We start from the raw sequence: 16,994 nt of genomic DNA, 5'->3' as shown, positions 1-16,994 counted from the left end.
GCAACGGCCCCGGGCCCCGAAGAGGAGCGCAAAATTCGGGGGGGAAGAAAAGAAAATAATGCAAGAAAAAAAGAGAGGAAGAATGTTAATGTTAGGAAAATGTATGTGCACATACATAAAATGGAAGGAAAAAGTTATAAAAAGTGCTCAAAATCAAGGAAAAGAAGGGTTTATTTTTGAAAAATTTTCTTACGCTTCGCGCCAACCATGGTGGTGCTTTGCGAATGGTCTATCGACCTCACTCACATGTATGGGGGCGCCGTCGTATACTCTCGCCCCGGGCGCTGTATTTGCACGGCACTGATCACAACTGACCGATGATTTAAAAATTAGAAGAAAATATTGGGAATTAAAAAGAGGAAACTGAAGATCGAGAAACGTGAAAGAAATATTTTCAGGCTTAAATTTAAAATTTGAAAGAAACTAAACTTATTACTTCCAGGACCTACCAAAAGGCAGAATATTTAATAATAATAACTGGTATGTAAGAAGCTGATAACAGCTGGGAAACAATGCTTTACAGCACGAGCCTATTTGAAACAAGAGGAATGCTTACACTGGAAGCCAACTACTACGCTTTCTTCTTCTTCGCTCTTTTATCGGAAGATTCCATCGGCACCACACATGTAAAGCCACTTGAACATGAAAGGGCAGACAAAAATCAAGTCCAGCATATCGTGGCTTAGTGATAGAGCGTTCACGTTTGTTGCAAGAGGTCTGTGTTCGATGCCAGTTCATGCAAGTTAGTGGTGAACACCGCCGTGTCCGTGGGTTTTCTCAGGTATCTCCAGCCTCTATGACATTTCTTATTCCACTAATTCATTCAGTACCAATCGCTTTCATAATAATCTCTCTCTTTCAGTCTAAAAGGCATAAAAGTGAGACGTTAAATTCAACATTTTACATTTTTCGAGTATGCCTGATCAATCTGTTGTGCAGAAAACAATCCTTAGTCACAACATTACACTATGAGGATTCAAAAACATTAAATTCTAACGGACAGAGAATACTTACTTCTGCCCTGAATTATTTTAAAGAACTGTGAGCGAGAGTTACTTACTTCAATAATAATAATAATAATATCCTCTATTTAAAAACAAGAACATAAGAATGCATACCATAACATTGCAACACTGTCGCATGAGATCACGTAAAGTCATGCCTCAGTGACGTCATCTCCACTTCACGGCGAATGTTGCAATCATACTCACGCCTACAATCATTCAATTCTCAAATCCTGGTGAATGGTTTCCCGATCTCAAGCATTCTTAAAACTATATACGTAGAGACTTGCCGTTTTAAAAAAACGTGATGTAAACAGTAGTTGTAGTCAGCAATATAGGGACAGTTTGTTCTAAATAATAATAATAATAATAATAATAAAACAAGTCTTTTTCCTCTCCCTTCTTTTTTTGTTTCTTGAACAGAAGTCTACCTAGATTTTCATTCAAATACAACTTGACCGCAACGACTCGATGTGTGTGGAGCTTGTTACATAAATAAGCAGACGAAATCTTGTATTGCCATCTGTTTACAATAGCTAATCACGAATAAATCATTAATGCTCGAAAATGACCGATATTAGTGTCGAATCCAGTTTTCGAGGTCGCTGAGGTGAACAATGACACTTCTGATACCGTTTAAATCCGAATTCAGCCCCCATTAGTACTCCTAAGGGGGGTAGCATGTAAAAATAATTGAAAATGATCAACATTAATGTCAAATTCATAGTTTTGGGGGCCTCTAAGTTGATTGGTGACCGTTTGGTGCCCTTTGTCCAAAATGAAATTTATTCCCCCCGTGTGAAGAACCGGCATTTTGCTAATGTATTGTATGTGTAAAAATAATTCTCTGTATTGCTCAGTAATGCTGTCTTTTGAGGTTCCTAACACTGATTCACATATTCCAAACAGGGACGTACATACTACTTATAAACACAATAGGTTATTACTAATATTTGTAATTTCCTTGTACAATCCGCGGCAAAAAACCTGCAACATGAGGATGTAAGTTTATTGTGAAACTACGCCTAACAGCACAGGGAATGAACATAATGTCTAAGTGGAACGAATCACGGCAGGATAAACCTCGACCTCCTCCCGTGCACACTTATTTTGGAGCAAAAGACTTCGGCATTTCACAATAAACTTATATGCTCATGTTGCAGGTTTTTTGCCGCGGATTGTACAAAATCCTTTAAAATTCTGTTTTCCGTACAATACGAAATAACCTCGACTCCATCCAGCTTGAATTACTGACGGAATGAGGACATGGTGAATCAGTGGTAGAGTGCTTATTTTTGGTGTGGGGTCGCTATTTCGATCCCCAGTCAAGTAAGTTCGTGGTGGACATCATGATGTCCGTGGGTATTATCTGAGTATTCCCCTTTCCTTCTACCTTCTCATTTCACCATTTTTTCCATAATTTACTTTCCTGAATAGTCCGTCTTCGTTAGCCTAAAGACCATAATAGTGTGGGACGTTAAACTGAGATTTAATTTCACTGAATTACTAACACTCTACTGTACTTTTTAGTCGTCACTTGAATCTCAGTTGCATGCAGAAACTAAACTCGACAGTGACGTAAGGACTACCTCTGTCATAACCATTCGTAATTGTTCGATTGTATTCAGGTCTCAAGAATTTAATTTTGACGTAATTAATGTACCTAAAGAGTTTTTATGTAGTCATCAGACAGATATACGCATGTATGCAAACTTTTAAGATTTGGGTCAGTAGATGTAGGTGAAAAACACTGCAAAATATGACCGCGACATAGATATATGAGAAATGTTCTAAAATCATTGTTATAAATGTCACAAAGAGACATGAAACTATCTTAAACAGAGAGACTTTGTATCCCAAATACAGTAATTTAGCTAGAGAAGCAGGACTTGAATAATATTCCTGGGAAAGCCAGTCACTTAACGTTCGACCATAAATGGCCATAAGGGAACAGATATAGAATCCTTTTCTTTTGGATTAAATATTATAAATGCCGAACCCCTCCCTAGCTGCCGAATTCGAAGGAAGTGAAGGGGTCATCAGGGGAAAGACGAATGACTGTACTCTTAAAATGTTGCGGCAGTGTGGCGTTCACGCAGCGTCCTGAAGACGACTAGGGGAGCTACTTGAAAGGAAGTAGCTAACTCTGGCCTAGAAAACCAGCATTAACGGCGAGGGAAGCCGATGTGCTGACCACTCACCATCACAAAGCTATGAGTGTCACAAATAGATTAGTAGGCCCCTAGCTCCCTAAGATCTTTGCACCGAAGTTTATTATAATATACATACTTCTTCACATACACATAATTACCTAGTTTTCTCGTCACAAATGCCTCGACACATTTCTTATTTTCATAAATTACGAAAAAGTACTTCTATATGTTTTCATTCATATAAAAATAGACAAATTGCCATGATATACTTCAATATTTTTAGAGTATGATCTTTTCAGGCTTGTCCAATCACTCAAACACGTGAAATGTGTACCATTTCCTGCATCTGTTGTACGATGTGTAGTGTTGCCTATGGAACCTAATTTAAGGCAGTCTCGTCTCGAAACCGTGCCGTCAGTGATTTTTCGTCTCAAGAAAATCATGTTCGCCTCGTTTCGTGGACAACATTGGCGATACGCCACAACCACCCTCTTTTTCTCGTGATTAATGCCTTATCTGTTTGCCAGTCTCGATATTTCGGTAGTGTTTGAAATTTCAGTTTTGGGAATCGTTCGGTACGAAATTTCGGTTTTCCATATCGTTCAATGTACTTCAGTATATCAGTTTTTCGGTATTCTAAACATACCTAAAGACGGTATTTAAATCTCAATACTGAAAACTCCTATCTTTAATATCATCTTATTTTTCTCTATCCCGGTTACGGGTGTAAGAACTGCGTTGAACATCTATTTAAAAAGATAATTCTTCATTCTCCTATCTTTTCAGATCAAATTAGAAAAAAGAAAAAAAACATAAATAAATAAATGACCAGCAGTGAATGACAAGTATAAAGAAATCAAATTTAACTTGAAATAATCTTTAAAAAATATTCCATCCACAGAACTTGGTCAAAAGGAAATTTTCACACTCGATAACGTAGTTGTGCAACGTTAAGTATGAGAGTGTTTAATATTCCCAATACACCTTCATTTAAATAACCGTTTCGTTTCAAACCCGACAGAGCACAGCATTGTTAATATTCATATTACGTTCTTTCTCTCCTCTCTTTTTCTTTTGATAGAACAGCAAGAAATTGCCAGTTAGAAGTGTAGCCTTCAGGGTCGAACCACTGAACTCAACATGCCAGGCTCGCAACTGCAGTCATTAAATTATGGAAGAAGTTTCGTTCCACCTAATAAGAAAATACCAGTTTCACAAGAAGTCTGGGATCGATTTTCGAAATGTGTTACAAATTGCTTAACATGCCGCGTAATGAGATATAGCAGGTTCCTCCACTCAAAACCAAGAAACGTGGAACTTCAATGCGGACACGATGCAGCAACGAAATTAATTTAGTTTACTGAAACCAAGTACTCAAAAAGAAAAACGTTCCACTGGCAAGAAAGATGCGATACATAACTACAAATACAGACTTGAAGGGAACAATGAGACACAGCGATACAGTACTCACTTCTGGTGTACAAGGCCCTTGGTAAATCCCCCACACGTCTGTGAGAAACCACATTGTAAAAAATTAAAATTTATTCTTTAAGCTTTACGTCCCACGATTATGCCGGCTAGGCTAAAGGAGACGGATGGAGAGAAATGAATAAAATGGTGGAATGGAGAAAGTGAGAGAAAACGGGAAAACCCCGAGAAAACCCACACTGTCCACCACAAAGCTCACTTGGTGCGAGCTGGGATCGAACCAAGGACTCCATGCACCAGAAGTGATCGCTCTACCACTGAGCCATGTCGGAACGTTGTGTTGCTGTGTTTCCTCAGGGATCCAAAGTTTAATCTATTCCATCAATTATTTCATTATCTTTCATTTTCCTGTATCATTGACTTCTTTAGCCTGAAAGGTAATTAAGGAGAGTACATTTATATTTTTTTCACTTCAATGAAAATTTGAATGAGGTAAAAATACACCTCCATTAGATACAATTTCAATCGTTTTTGGAGAAAAGCAAGTGGCCTTTAAAGACAAAAACATTACTACTGCCAAATACACAAGGTGGTTCGCTAAGGTATGTCCAAAGACTTCAACAGATGCTTCCTCTGAAGCCAGACAACAATATCAGTGTATGCGTGATACCGCACCTGTACACGACACGCCGTAGGATAAGGAGGCAGAGATGAACAGGCCATCGGTGAGCCTGGGAGACAAATGTTAACAACAGTGTAAACAGTGATCAGTGTAACATAGGCTTAGTTAAGGGGGGTAGGTGAAATGATAACAATGAGTGCTAGGAGCAACATTTAATTAATGGCACATTTGTCTGGGAATGGCACATGTCTCTTAGGAAAAGGCAGGGACATGATCCCACATTGGGAACAGTGTTCAAATGTGCAAGGATAGGACCGAATACTACACATCATAGATGCAGGGACATGTTCAAAAACTTGCTCGAATGGTGTTGCAGCCCCGCACTATAGCTACGTTTCTCCAGATTGTGAACATTCTCAATAGACAACGAACAGACAAGAGTTTCGCGATGACTGCAACGTAAAATTGTCATGTTTCTTCCATGATGAACATCCTACACTCCATTAAGAATATTCTCGAACACCGTATATATATCTCCGCAACGGTGACGTATCCTGTGTATATTGATAGACTTTTTTTGTTACCTGTCAAGACGAATCGCCTACAAGTTTGGACATACTTTAGCACACGACTCCGTATCAGGTTGTCTACTAAAATTCCACACTGAAATTTCGTGACTTTTTCGTGACCTTTTCTTTCCCAAACCATAAAATTTAGTAACATTCTCAAGAGCGAATTTGGATGCGAATTGGGCCGAATTTTCATGCATGTGGTACAATCAGCGGCAAAAAACCTGCAACATAATCATGTAAGTTTATTGTGAAATGACGGTCTTTTGCTCGAAAATGTGTTCACGGGAGGACGCCGAGGTTTATCCTGGCGTGATTTGTGCCACTTAGACGTTATGTTGATTCCCTGTGCTGTTAGACGTAGTATCACAATAAACTTACATTCTCATGTTGCAGGTTTTTTGCCGCGGATTGTACAAGCGAGTTTTGCTTGCGATTTAGTAGCGTCTAAAGCAAACTATAAAACATTTTTGGTGGTGAATTTTGACGTTTTATAAAACAAAATTTTCCAGTCTAACCTATATTTGTACAGATAAAAAATCGTGACCCAAAAGCTAAATTTCGTGACTTTTTCTTGATGACCGTTTTCTGATTTCGTGACTTTTTCATTACTTTCGTGACCGACAGACACCCTGTGTATACACTAAGACAGCTTCGTTCAATCCCTCTTGATGTGTACACAGAATATTCTTAAATAACCTAGGCCTGTTAAATTAACAGATCTAACGGTGAGTAGGACTCTAACCTGATCTTCCTGTTAAACTCCTTCTTCGAAAGTTAATTCTGAACTGGCTTGTCAAATCTAACGAATCAATTCATAGGTTCAATCGATCAAGGCATGTTCCAGATCCAAAATAAATCGTAAGTACAATTGCATCTGCAAAGAATCCAAGCCTAAAAAACAAATAAATTGTGGAAATTTATGAACCTTCATTTGTCCTCAGAAGCAAGGTCAAATATACCTAACATTAAGTAGAGTTGCGGCCCGCAAAATTCCTTTGAAAGTCTTAATAGAGCCCTTCGATTATTGCTGTCCATGGGACGAAAGTAACAAGAAAAATATTTTCAAATTTGAGTCGAAAAATGTCAAAGGCCTTGTAGACACCCTAAGTCTTAAGTCTCAAATACTGTTTTAGTGTTACTTGATTCATAGCATACAACTATAAATTGACCAAGTGGCCGTAGTGATAAAATGAAGACCATTTATCACCTTTAAGAATACACATCATCACACAATATACTACAATAATAGGTATGATTTGAGCGTTGATATATCACACCCTTCGTGGACCTCTCGTAACTTGGATGAATTCTAGAAACTTCTGGATGAAATTAAGAAAAATCAAAGCGTAAATTTACGAAACGAGACGAGACAAGATTTTTCAAGAATCAAGACAAGAAAGAATTATTCGAGAATCGAGATGGAATTTCTACAAAATTTACGAAGCGAGACGGAAGAAATGTGATGTCTTAACACTCTCTTCAGTTGACTTGCCAATAATGGCAAAATACCTATGATTATGATTAACTATAAAATCAAACTGGAAGACAGATTCATAAATGGCTTTCTGATTGTTTTTGTACTTCAAGATTTTCTAAGTTGGCAGTAAACACATCATATTATACGAGAGAACACTTTGTTACGCAAAGAATTTTTCTAAGGTACTATAGGTACCTTCTCACGCTCTCTCCCTCGTTGCATGAGTAACTGTCTCGTATTATCGTGTCATGGACGTCATATTCAAATTAGCTAGCAATTCATTGCCAAAATTCACGTAATATTGGAGTTTTGTTCAATTACTAGTCTTAATGGCGATGTTTTCTTATGCTGAAGTGAACACCTTGAAAAAGCAATTGTAATAGTACATACTACATAGGAAGGTCTTTGAATATTGACAGTGTTTTTTTTTTCTTTTTTTAAGAATGCTGTGCATTCCTAGCTTTAGGAACATTGTTATGCTTAACTATTATTATCTATCTATTAAAATGCTACAGTACCAATTAAGAGTGACCGAGCTCTAACCTATAACCTTAGCATTCAAACCTTGGTTTCACGTTTATAACAAAGACAAATAATTTTAAAAGAGTGTACTTTAAATAAATTACTTAAAGAAATATTTTTCACAAAGTTTATCCTTTTAAATTATTGTTCAAAGGCCTCTGCCTTTAATAATCCTTCTCCGAAATAAAAGCAAATGAATTGTGCTGCCATCTTTGAATCACTTTTAAACTACGTTTATATGTTTCTGGCCAATCCTTTCGACAATGAGATCTCGGAAACTATACAGGCTCTAGAAAGATGACGTTTTCACTGATCGATTGCAAATTTCATGTAGATTGTCCAGTTCTAATTGAATATTTAAAAAACATGGGCACTATTTCTTTATTACATTTTTACGGGTACATTGGAAGTGTTGAAATAAAAAAAAAAAAACTAAAGCATCACATCCTAAGCATTATACATTCCAACACCACTGTTGTATATCGGGGTTGTATATGTCTCAAGGGTTTGCTTCATGGCCAAATAATAATGGAAAAGGAAGGATAACCATTTTTCCAGTCTAAGATTAACCTTTTTTTTGGGGGGGGGAGTGTTTTGCCCAATGAACACCATATATAACTGATATTATAATTAATTGTGTATGTAATGTATTTGCTTATTACATACTGCATGCAAGAAGAAAGAACACTGGTCATACATGAAATTAGAAACTCCAACCGGAAGCAGGCTGAAATCGAATCGAAAAAAAGTCTCCCCTTTATGATACCCCTTGGCTTTTTTTTTTAAATCAATATGTCTTTCAATTGTGTCTGTAAAGGGACATTAACAGATGTTGTAAGGAATGATAAGGAGATTTATGCTCATATGCGAATGATGCGCTGTGTAGAGAGCGCAGGTTCAGCTAGTTATTATTATTATTATTATTATTATTATGAATTGAAGTGAGACAGAAGTGGTGCTCCACGCACAGGAACGTGTAAAAAACTTACAAATTGTCCATCACTGCTCTACACTACACGACGCATTTGGTCAGTCTTTTCCTTAACAGCTTCTTCAAAAAATCAGAAATGTATGCTTTTCTTCTTCTTAAAGGTTTCTTTCGACATTTCTATCCTTACTTTTATTTCTTGTCCCCATTTCATATTTTTAACGGTGTTGCCCACGAGACGAGACTAGAAATAAAGTTTTCTCCTCCCGTCTCGTAAATTTTTGTAAAAAAAAAAAAAAATAAAATAAAAAAAAATCTTGTTTAGTCTCGATTCTTGAAAGAATTATTTCTACACTAATTTTCTGAAAACTTTGCTAATGTAATTTTGTACATGTATGCACAAAACTTACGCAGTGATTCTTTTTTTTAATTTCATCCAGGAGCGATCATAGCATTTTGGGCGCCATGCGAGGTTGACGACACGATGTTATATAACATCTGACCATATTTATTATTGGAGTACATCGTGTAATGACTTCCATATCTTCAAATATTGATATATACTCTTCATTATGTTCATACAAATAATTATCAATTTATGATTTCTTTACTGTGAACCTTGTAATAGTAAAACAGTGAATGATATCTAAGATTTGGATGAACAGTGTTGTAGATGAGATTCGAGAAATATCTCGTCTCGTGTGATGTCTGAATTAAAGTCTCGAAAACGAGGCGAGAATTGTGATGTCTCGTCTCAAATTTGAAAATGTACGTGGGTGATTCAGAAAGTAATACCTCCAAGTCCACTACTTGGCCAATAGTACTACAAACATTCTGAACTGTTTATCATTAATGTCAATGCACTGATGTTTAAGCTATAGAATGTCATTTATTTCACCTTCCTATCTCTTCTTGTTCCAGAGTAATGGAGCAATCCATGCATCCAATGGTGACGTCCGTTTGAAACCGCGGGCTGTCACTGAATTTCTGACTGCGCAAGATTGTCCGCCTAGGAACATTCATCACCGGCGAACAGTCGTGGACACACCATTACGACCCGATCGGTCGAGTACCCCCACTTGTTCTCTCCCCCGCCCCCAAAAATTCGAAATTGTCCCATCTGCTGGCAAAGTGTTGTTGACATTCTGCCTCCGGAGCCTACGCCTTGCAAATTTTGGTTCTTCCCCAAATTTAAAGATCACCTTAAAGGTCAACGCTAGAGTTGTGACGTGGAGGTGGAAGCAGCAGTACGACAATTGTGTCGCCAGCAACCACCATAATTCTTCGCCGACGGCATGAAAAACCTTGTTTAGCGTTGGCGCAAGTATTTTATAATATATATATATATATATTGTTGTCACGACTCATACTGTGTCACGAGTTTCTCCATGTACTAGGGTCTGACAAATTACCGATCTGAAAGCTTCCGGACAAGATTCGTGACCCGTTCCATCTCTAGTAGGTTGCAGTTGATAACTGAGTTGACATTATGAGCTGTTTTGTGGTGACAGATTTTGATGGATGAAGAGCCATCAATTAATAAGAAAGATTACTTAAGAAGTATCAACTGGATCAATGAAATTCTAGATGGTTACGATTAAATCCTGAAACTAAAATGTGTGGGATAAAAAAAAAAAAAAAAAGTAAAAAAGTAAAGAAGAAACAGGTATATTTTTGGTGAATATAATTGTTCGCACGCTTGGTTTCTGTGATTTCAGGATTGCTAGTTCTATAATTCCAGTCAGTATTCTCCTATATGACAGCACCTTACTTCAACGAAATATAAGCTCATATATGTTTCTGATGTATTCGATGCTTCCATTTCAAGCCAACCTTCTGTAGTATCTCCAACAAGGAAAGAAAGAAAAAAAAAACATAATGGTTAGTTTGATACGTGTTGATTGTTTTATGCTAGTGCAAATTTAGCATACTGCGATTTGACCTGCATCACTACGTTAGAAGTCAGTAGTAAAGTCCAAAGTTGACTCCTTTTAACAAATTTCATCTCGTTTTCGAAGGAACTTAATTTAAAATATTAGTGAATGCTATATTTTAAGTCCATTCAAGAATTATAATATGTTGGATGAAAACACTTTTAAACATCGTTGTACAAAATGAAAGATATGATAGAATTCCCGACTGTTTGTTTGTGATCACGTTTTGCTATGTAAAATTAAAATGCTTTGATCACCAGTTGATAAAATACAGTTGAACTTCCAATGCACATTTTTTGCTGAGTATCCACCACCATATGGATGAATGACCTGCATATTGATTGTGGCAGTGACCCGTGTCTCTGCATCGCCTGTTGATGTTCTGTAGAGGTACCACAGAAGCATACACACTCATGCGTGTGGAACTATGACTTGAATGCAGAATACACACATGTACTGCATGTATTTGCCCTCGCGTGTCAGGCATAACGAACGCTATTACATGTGAAATGTGAAGGAAAGTACACAGACACAGTACTTTTATTTGTAGTAATTTCATCTTTAGGAACGCATAACATGGCCTGTTTTCATGTAATTATAGCATAAAAACAATCCAGTAAACAGTCTTCCGAAATTTTAAATGTATGATTTGGCTGTACATGCTAGAAACATACCGTAAACAACAAACTTACATGATCACTATTTCTCACGAACCCCTTATACGTATAAACCTAGTTTTCAATAATCTCATTAAAAAAAGAAAAAAAAAACTGGTTCGCAGTAAACAAAAATATTGTGATTCAATTTCAATGTAACTGGTGTTGGAACCTGGTTCTCTCTCCCTCTGTCTATATGTCGGATGCACATGATCCTTACACGAAATTCAACATAGCCAAAAATTCAGAGGTCAACATAGCAAAGGTGTCGATTGAGGCTCTGAATATTCTTTCTTGTAAATTCGATTTTTTTTTAAAGAAAGAAAAAAGGTGAGGTCCAAATCATCATTGTATTGTTAGGTAAACTAGTGATACATAGTCGCATAATACGGATTCACTTCGTCGAAGAGAATATTCGCTCGTGTGTTCCACCCCAACACAATGGGGAGAGAGAATTACTTTCTATATGTACTGCGGTGGGAAATTAAATGAAATCCCACGCTTATGCCGTATGGGCTAAGGAGACAGTGATGGTGAGAAATGAATAAAATTGTGTGGAATGAAGAAAGTGGGAGGAAACGGGAGAACTCCGAGAAAACCCACACACAAGGTGTTTGGCCACCACAAAGCCCATTCAAGGCGAGCTGGGATCGAACCAGGTACTCCGTGCACCAGAAGTGAACGCTCTATCACTGAACCACCGCGGCCCTGTACTGCGGTGGGGGCACTCAGTCGAAATGGTGTAACAGCTTTTTCCGGCTAGCCATCCTGAGTGAGGATTTTACTGGGTCTTCCTCTTCATACTAGGCAAATGCCGAGATGGTACGTAACATAGGTCCCAGGCAGCTTCCTTCTTCCCGGGTACGGTACTCACCGATGGATGTCATCCCTCACACGTGATGTGCTTAAAACTATAGAAGTCGGTCGGTAATCTACAGAAATATGTGTAAATAAATTTACGTGTATCGGCAATCTTGAAAATTACAAATTTATCAACACTGTGCAATGAAGTAGAGAAATGATAAATGGGATCAAATTGGTGGAATGAAGATAATGGGGAAAACAGAACATCGACAAAACCTATCGACGGTTTTTCACAACAAATTCGCATGGCCAAGGAGTAAATCAGGAGCCGTCGTGCAGCAGAAGTGAGCGTTTTAGAGTTCAGCTACAACAGTGAAACCAAGGTCTCAGTAAACGGAAAATAGGTGGACGCGTCCTTCACCGTGCGACAGAAAGTGTATCCAAAATACTTTATTTACCATTGGTCTTGAAACCAGCGCCACAACCAAGAGATAATGGCATCCATCATTACAACGATATTATCAATCATCCGGACTTCTTATCTTTTTCTTATTATTATTTCTAATACAAAATAAAATAAATAGATTGGGTAGTTCATTTGGTTTTCTTTTTATCAGAAAAGTCAGTACGAACACAGATGACAGCAGCTTTCTTAGCCTTTGTGTTCTCCAATAAAGGCAAGTGGAAAAGCAAATTATCCCTTTTGGACTCCCATCGAAATAGAATGTCGTTGTCATGGAAACTAGTCCTTCCCAAGAGTCTCTCATCTCCTTTCGCAGAAGATAACGAGCAGCCTTTATTTCTGCATGCACCACACAACTGAAGATTATCGACTATTTTCTTTTTAACCCATATTGTAACAAACTACGAAGAAAATGGTTGATAGATGGATGTTAATTACTACGCTGACCCTAATAAACTTCTATTCATGTTCCACAGTACATTAAAAAAAAAAAAAAACTTACGAGAAGGAAAATTGCACACTCAACACTCCTCTTGTTTCTACGATGAAGAATTAGATATACAGTGAAACCTCTCTAAAACGGACAGCCGTGGGGAATCAAAAATTGTCCGCTATAGAGAGGTGTCAATATTTTCTTACGTAAATTAATAAACAAGGTAATATGCAATTAGAAAAAAATATTTTTGCATGAATCACATATTTATGAATATTACCAAAATGTTGCTGTACCTGCATTATCTTGCGTCATCTAATTCCCTATGTTCGAGGCACAACATGGGAATAAGATGTTATAGTTCTCTGCACTTTACATTTATCGCTACTTACTACGTTTTCGGTGTGTTGCTTTAATTTGTGAGTTAATTACAGTCCAGTAATGACTTTTTTTTTTAAAGACAATATGCGTACCCATGGTAAAAATACCAAACTTGTCTTCTGTTTGGTTAGAGATTCCAGCCAGACAGTAGAATGATGTGTCATTCCAAACAGTGGGCAACTGTCAATCACTTTTGTTTCTGAAGCAGGTTAGGTGGGAGTGGAATACAAGCAAAGGATATAAGGGTGTTGTGAAACAGAGACCCTTCCTCAGGGTTGCTGAACAGTTAGTTGAGGAGGCAAAATGTTGTCACTAAAAGTGTATTTATACTCTACTTTTCAACTTGTTTTTAGAGAAAGTGTCCGTAATAGGAGGTAAATAATACCTATAATAGACAAGAAAGACTGTCCGTGTCCGTACTAGAGAGTGTCCGCTTTAGAGAGGTTTGCCAATATGTTTTTTCCTATTACGGTGTTTGGGGATTACAAAATATGTCCGTTATGGGAGGTGTCCGTTTTATAGAGGTGTCCGTTAGTAGTGGTTTCACTGTATAACCATATTAGAATCACAAAATGTTATAGTAACTCAGCAACAGGACAAAATTACAACACTTTTTTTTAAAAAATAATTAACCGTCGACTTAAAAATGCGCTAAAAAGCAGAAAATAACTCCTTAAATAATAATAATGTTAGACTGGGTATAAATACACTTCCTCATTAGTGACTGATCAACTCCAAGCAGTAAGGACTGTAAGATAGCCTCATAGAACGTATTTTATCAAAATGGAAGTTTTTTGTTCTTTCTTACGAAAGTTGTAACGAAACCTATCGTGCAACTTTAAGATAAACCCATTCCTTATTCTTCACTGACTGATTTCATGCAGTAGGGATCATTGGGAAACCTCAAAGGAAATGTACTCCATATTACTTCAACATATACGAGGGTATGTCAAAAAATATCCGCAATTTTCACTAACACCTCTTACATTGTTAAAACTGACTTCTGTCTTCGTTTATTTTATTACTATGCTGTTGTGGTCATATTATGAAAGTTCGAACGTAATTTCTTCATATGTCTTCCTTTTGCTGCAGATAGATCACGCCGCTCCATTAGAAATTTGCACCAAAGGGGAACAATGAGCAGTGATCCGGATTTTGTGTTCGGAAAGTGTATCAAGGGCCGCAATTCATATAAGACTTTCGGCACAATACGGAAACAGTGTCTTGCCGCAACGGAGTGTCTACAAATGGGTTGAAAAATTCAAAAATAGCCACACAAGCGTTACGCACGAGGAAGGGGCCGAGTGACCATCTACGGCCACAAATGATGACAACATTGAGCGTACACGTGACATGGTTCTGTTAGACACTCCGTTACGGCAGGACACTGTTCTCGTATTGTGCTGAAAGCCTTTGATGGATTGCGGTCCCTGATACACCTTCCGACCACAGAAACCAGAACTGTTCGTTATTCCTCTTTGATGCAAACTTCTAATGGAACGCTCATGATCTATATGCAACAAAAGGAGGACAAATGGAGGAATTAAGATCAAACTTTCATAGCACGACCACAACAGCATAACAAAAAATATACAAGGACATAGGTCAGTATGAACAATCTAAGAAGAGTTATGTCAACATTATGGATAACTTTTGACCTACCCTCGTATTTACGAAAACCATCGTGGAACATATTTTAAGTGCCAAATGCGAGTAAATTCATCCTTTTATTTTTGACAGACTTCAAACACAAGTAGTAGGATCATTCAGAAGCCTCAAAATAAATATAAGCTACATTGTATCAAAATCGAGGAAAACACAATATATATAGTCTTTTCCGCTTACCGGTACTTATTTACACATATCTTTTATATATAACTAACTATGGCCGATGGAACCCCGAGATTCAATACCGTGTTCACAAAACCTCGATTGACTTCTATCCTTAACGGGATGATCTACCTTTTCTCGGCACAAAAATTTTTATATTGGACCTTATGGGGAGAACATGGCTACCGAATTTCCTCAGTTTCTAAGGAACTAGGTATCTCTAATGGGAAAGAAAAATTTTGCAGCATTCTACAGAAGTTTATTAACGGGTTGAAATACTTAAATTGTATATTTGTCTAATAGTTTAGCAGAAATAAATTATTAAAAAATAAATAAATTAGTTTCTTTTTATACAAATTAAAATATGGCTAACTTTGGAACCAATTATGGTAGAAAGATCAACTTTTTTTTGTTTTATTCCTTGAGAAGAAACGACTCTAATAGTTTTAATCACAACCATATCTGATACGCCAATCAAAAAATAGTATTTTAATATAAGTATTAAAGTCCACCTGTCAAAGTTTGACGAGGGTAAGTCACGCCCCACTCTAAGCTTGGCCGCGGAAAGGGCGGGGGTTGGTGAAATGGAGGGGGAAGGGGGTGGATGTCTGAATGAAACAGGTTCTCGACCAGTTTTTGAGATTACCTGTCAGCTGCCAAATACTGTTAGCTTTATAGAGTTTGTCTCCCTCAATGGTTCCATACTAAGAGACTGGACGATGTGGTGTGAAGTAGTATCCTCTTTTCCCCGTTACCTCTGGAAGTTCATCAAGATGCATTCTAGAGTGCGCGGGAAGAACAGTATATACTGTATCAGAAAACACTGTTATTTTGGGATTTTTCCCCCTTCCGGACAAATATTATAGCATACAGTAGTGGCGAAGGAAAGGGGGGCAGAGGGGTGCCCCCACAGGATTTCGACAATGTAAAGTCCTGGCCCCCATATATAGGTGTCCGTAAAAAAATGTCTCCTAAGTTTTTTTTATAACGTCTTGGGAATATATTTCAAATTTGAGGTGTTGTCCTGGTAGCCGTCATTGTCCAATATGGCCGCCGCCCTACGTAAATATCTCTCTCTCTCTCTGTATATATATATAAAGAGACAGATCGTGAACCAAGGCACTTAGAAAGATAATTTTGGTGTCAAAGTATAGGTTTTTGAGGCCGATGATTTTAAATATCGCATTGTTTATTGCCACTTAGAAACATTACAACCTGGCAACACTGTTGTCTAACGATTAACTGTACAAAGTTACAAATGCGTATATGCACGCATTACTCTAGGATGTAGCGTACTTCCTCAGGACTAAGCGAAACCTACTTTTTCTGGTAGCTTTCATCACGACAAGACATATTTTACATGGTAACATGAGAGAACATTTGTCTAAATCCAATATGGCAGCCAATATGATGGCTAATTACTAGGCAACCAAGTAATGGACTTATTCAAATGCCTGTCAGTTCTAATTGGCCTAGAGCCTAGAGAATGGGAGAAAGAGGCAGGATACGGTCTCATTGAAGAAGCGTCTCCTGAGGGGGCGAGGGAAATTTAAAATACTCCATTTTTTAATGAAAAACACGGTTTTGCCTCCTTGTCCGCAGACAACACTGCACACCAAATGCTCTATAAGACGTTCTCTAAATAGCCATGTTAGATCCAATCTGTATTGTGTGTAAACCGTGCATTTTTACGGGGGAACAACGGAGCAAAAGCCCTGTTTTCTGTGATATTTCTGTTTCTCGTGCTTACTTCGCTAAGACTAAGCACTGTAAGCCAATCTCTAATT

General features: G+C 37.6%; 1 protein-coding gene across 3 annotated transcripts in view; it reads right to left on the bottom strand.

Annotated features, from left to right (window-relative positions):
* Tmep (Transmembrane endosomal protein) overlaps nucleotides 1–16,994 on the bottom strand; it is a 243,050-nt gene that overhangs the window by 116,789 nt on the left and 109,267 nt on the right. The window lies entirely within an intron of this gene.

This window comes from Thermobia domestica, chromosome 3 (genome assembly GCF_964235325.1).
Source record: "Thermobia domestica chromosome 3, izTheDome1.hap1.1, whole genome shotgun sequence".
NCBI lineage: Eukaryota > Metazoa > Arthropoda > Insecta > Zygentoma > Lepismatidae > Thermobia > Thermobia domestica.
This window is presented reverse-complemented; position numbering and strand designations above follow the sequence as displayed.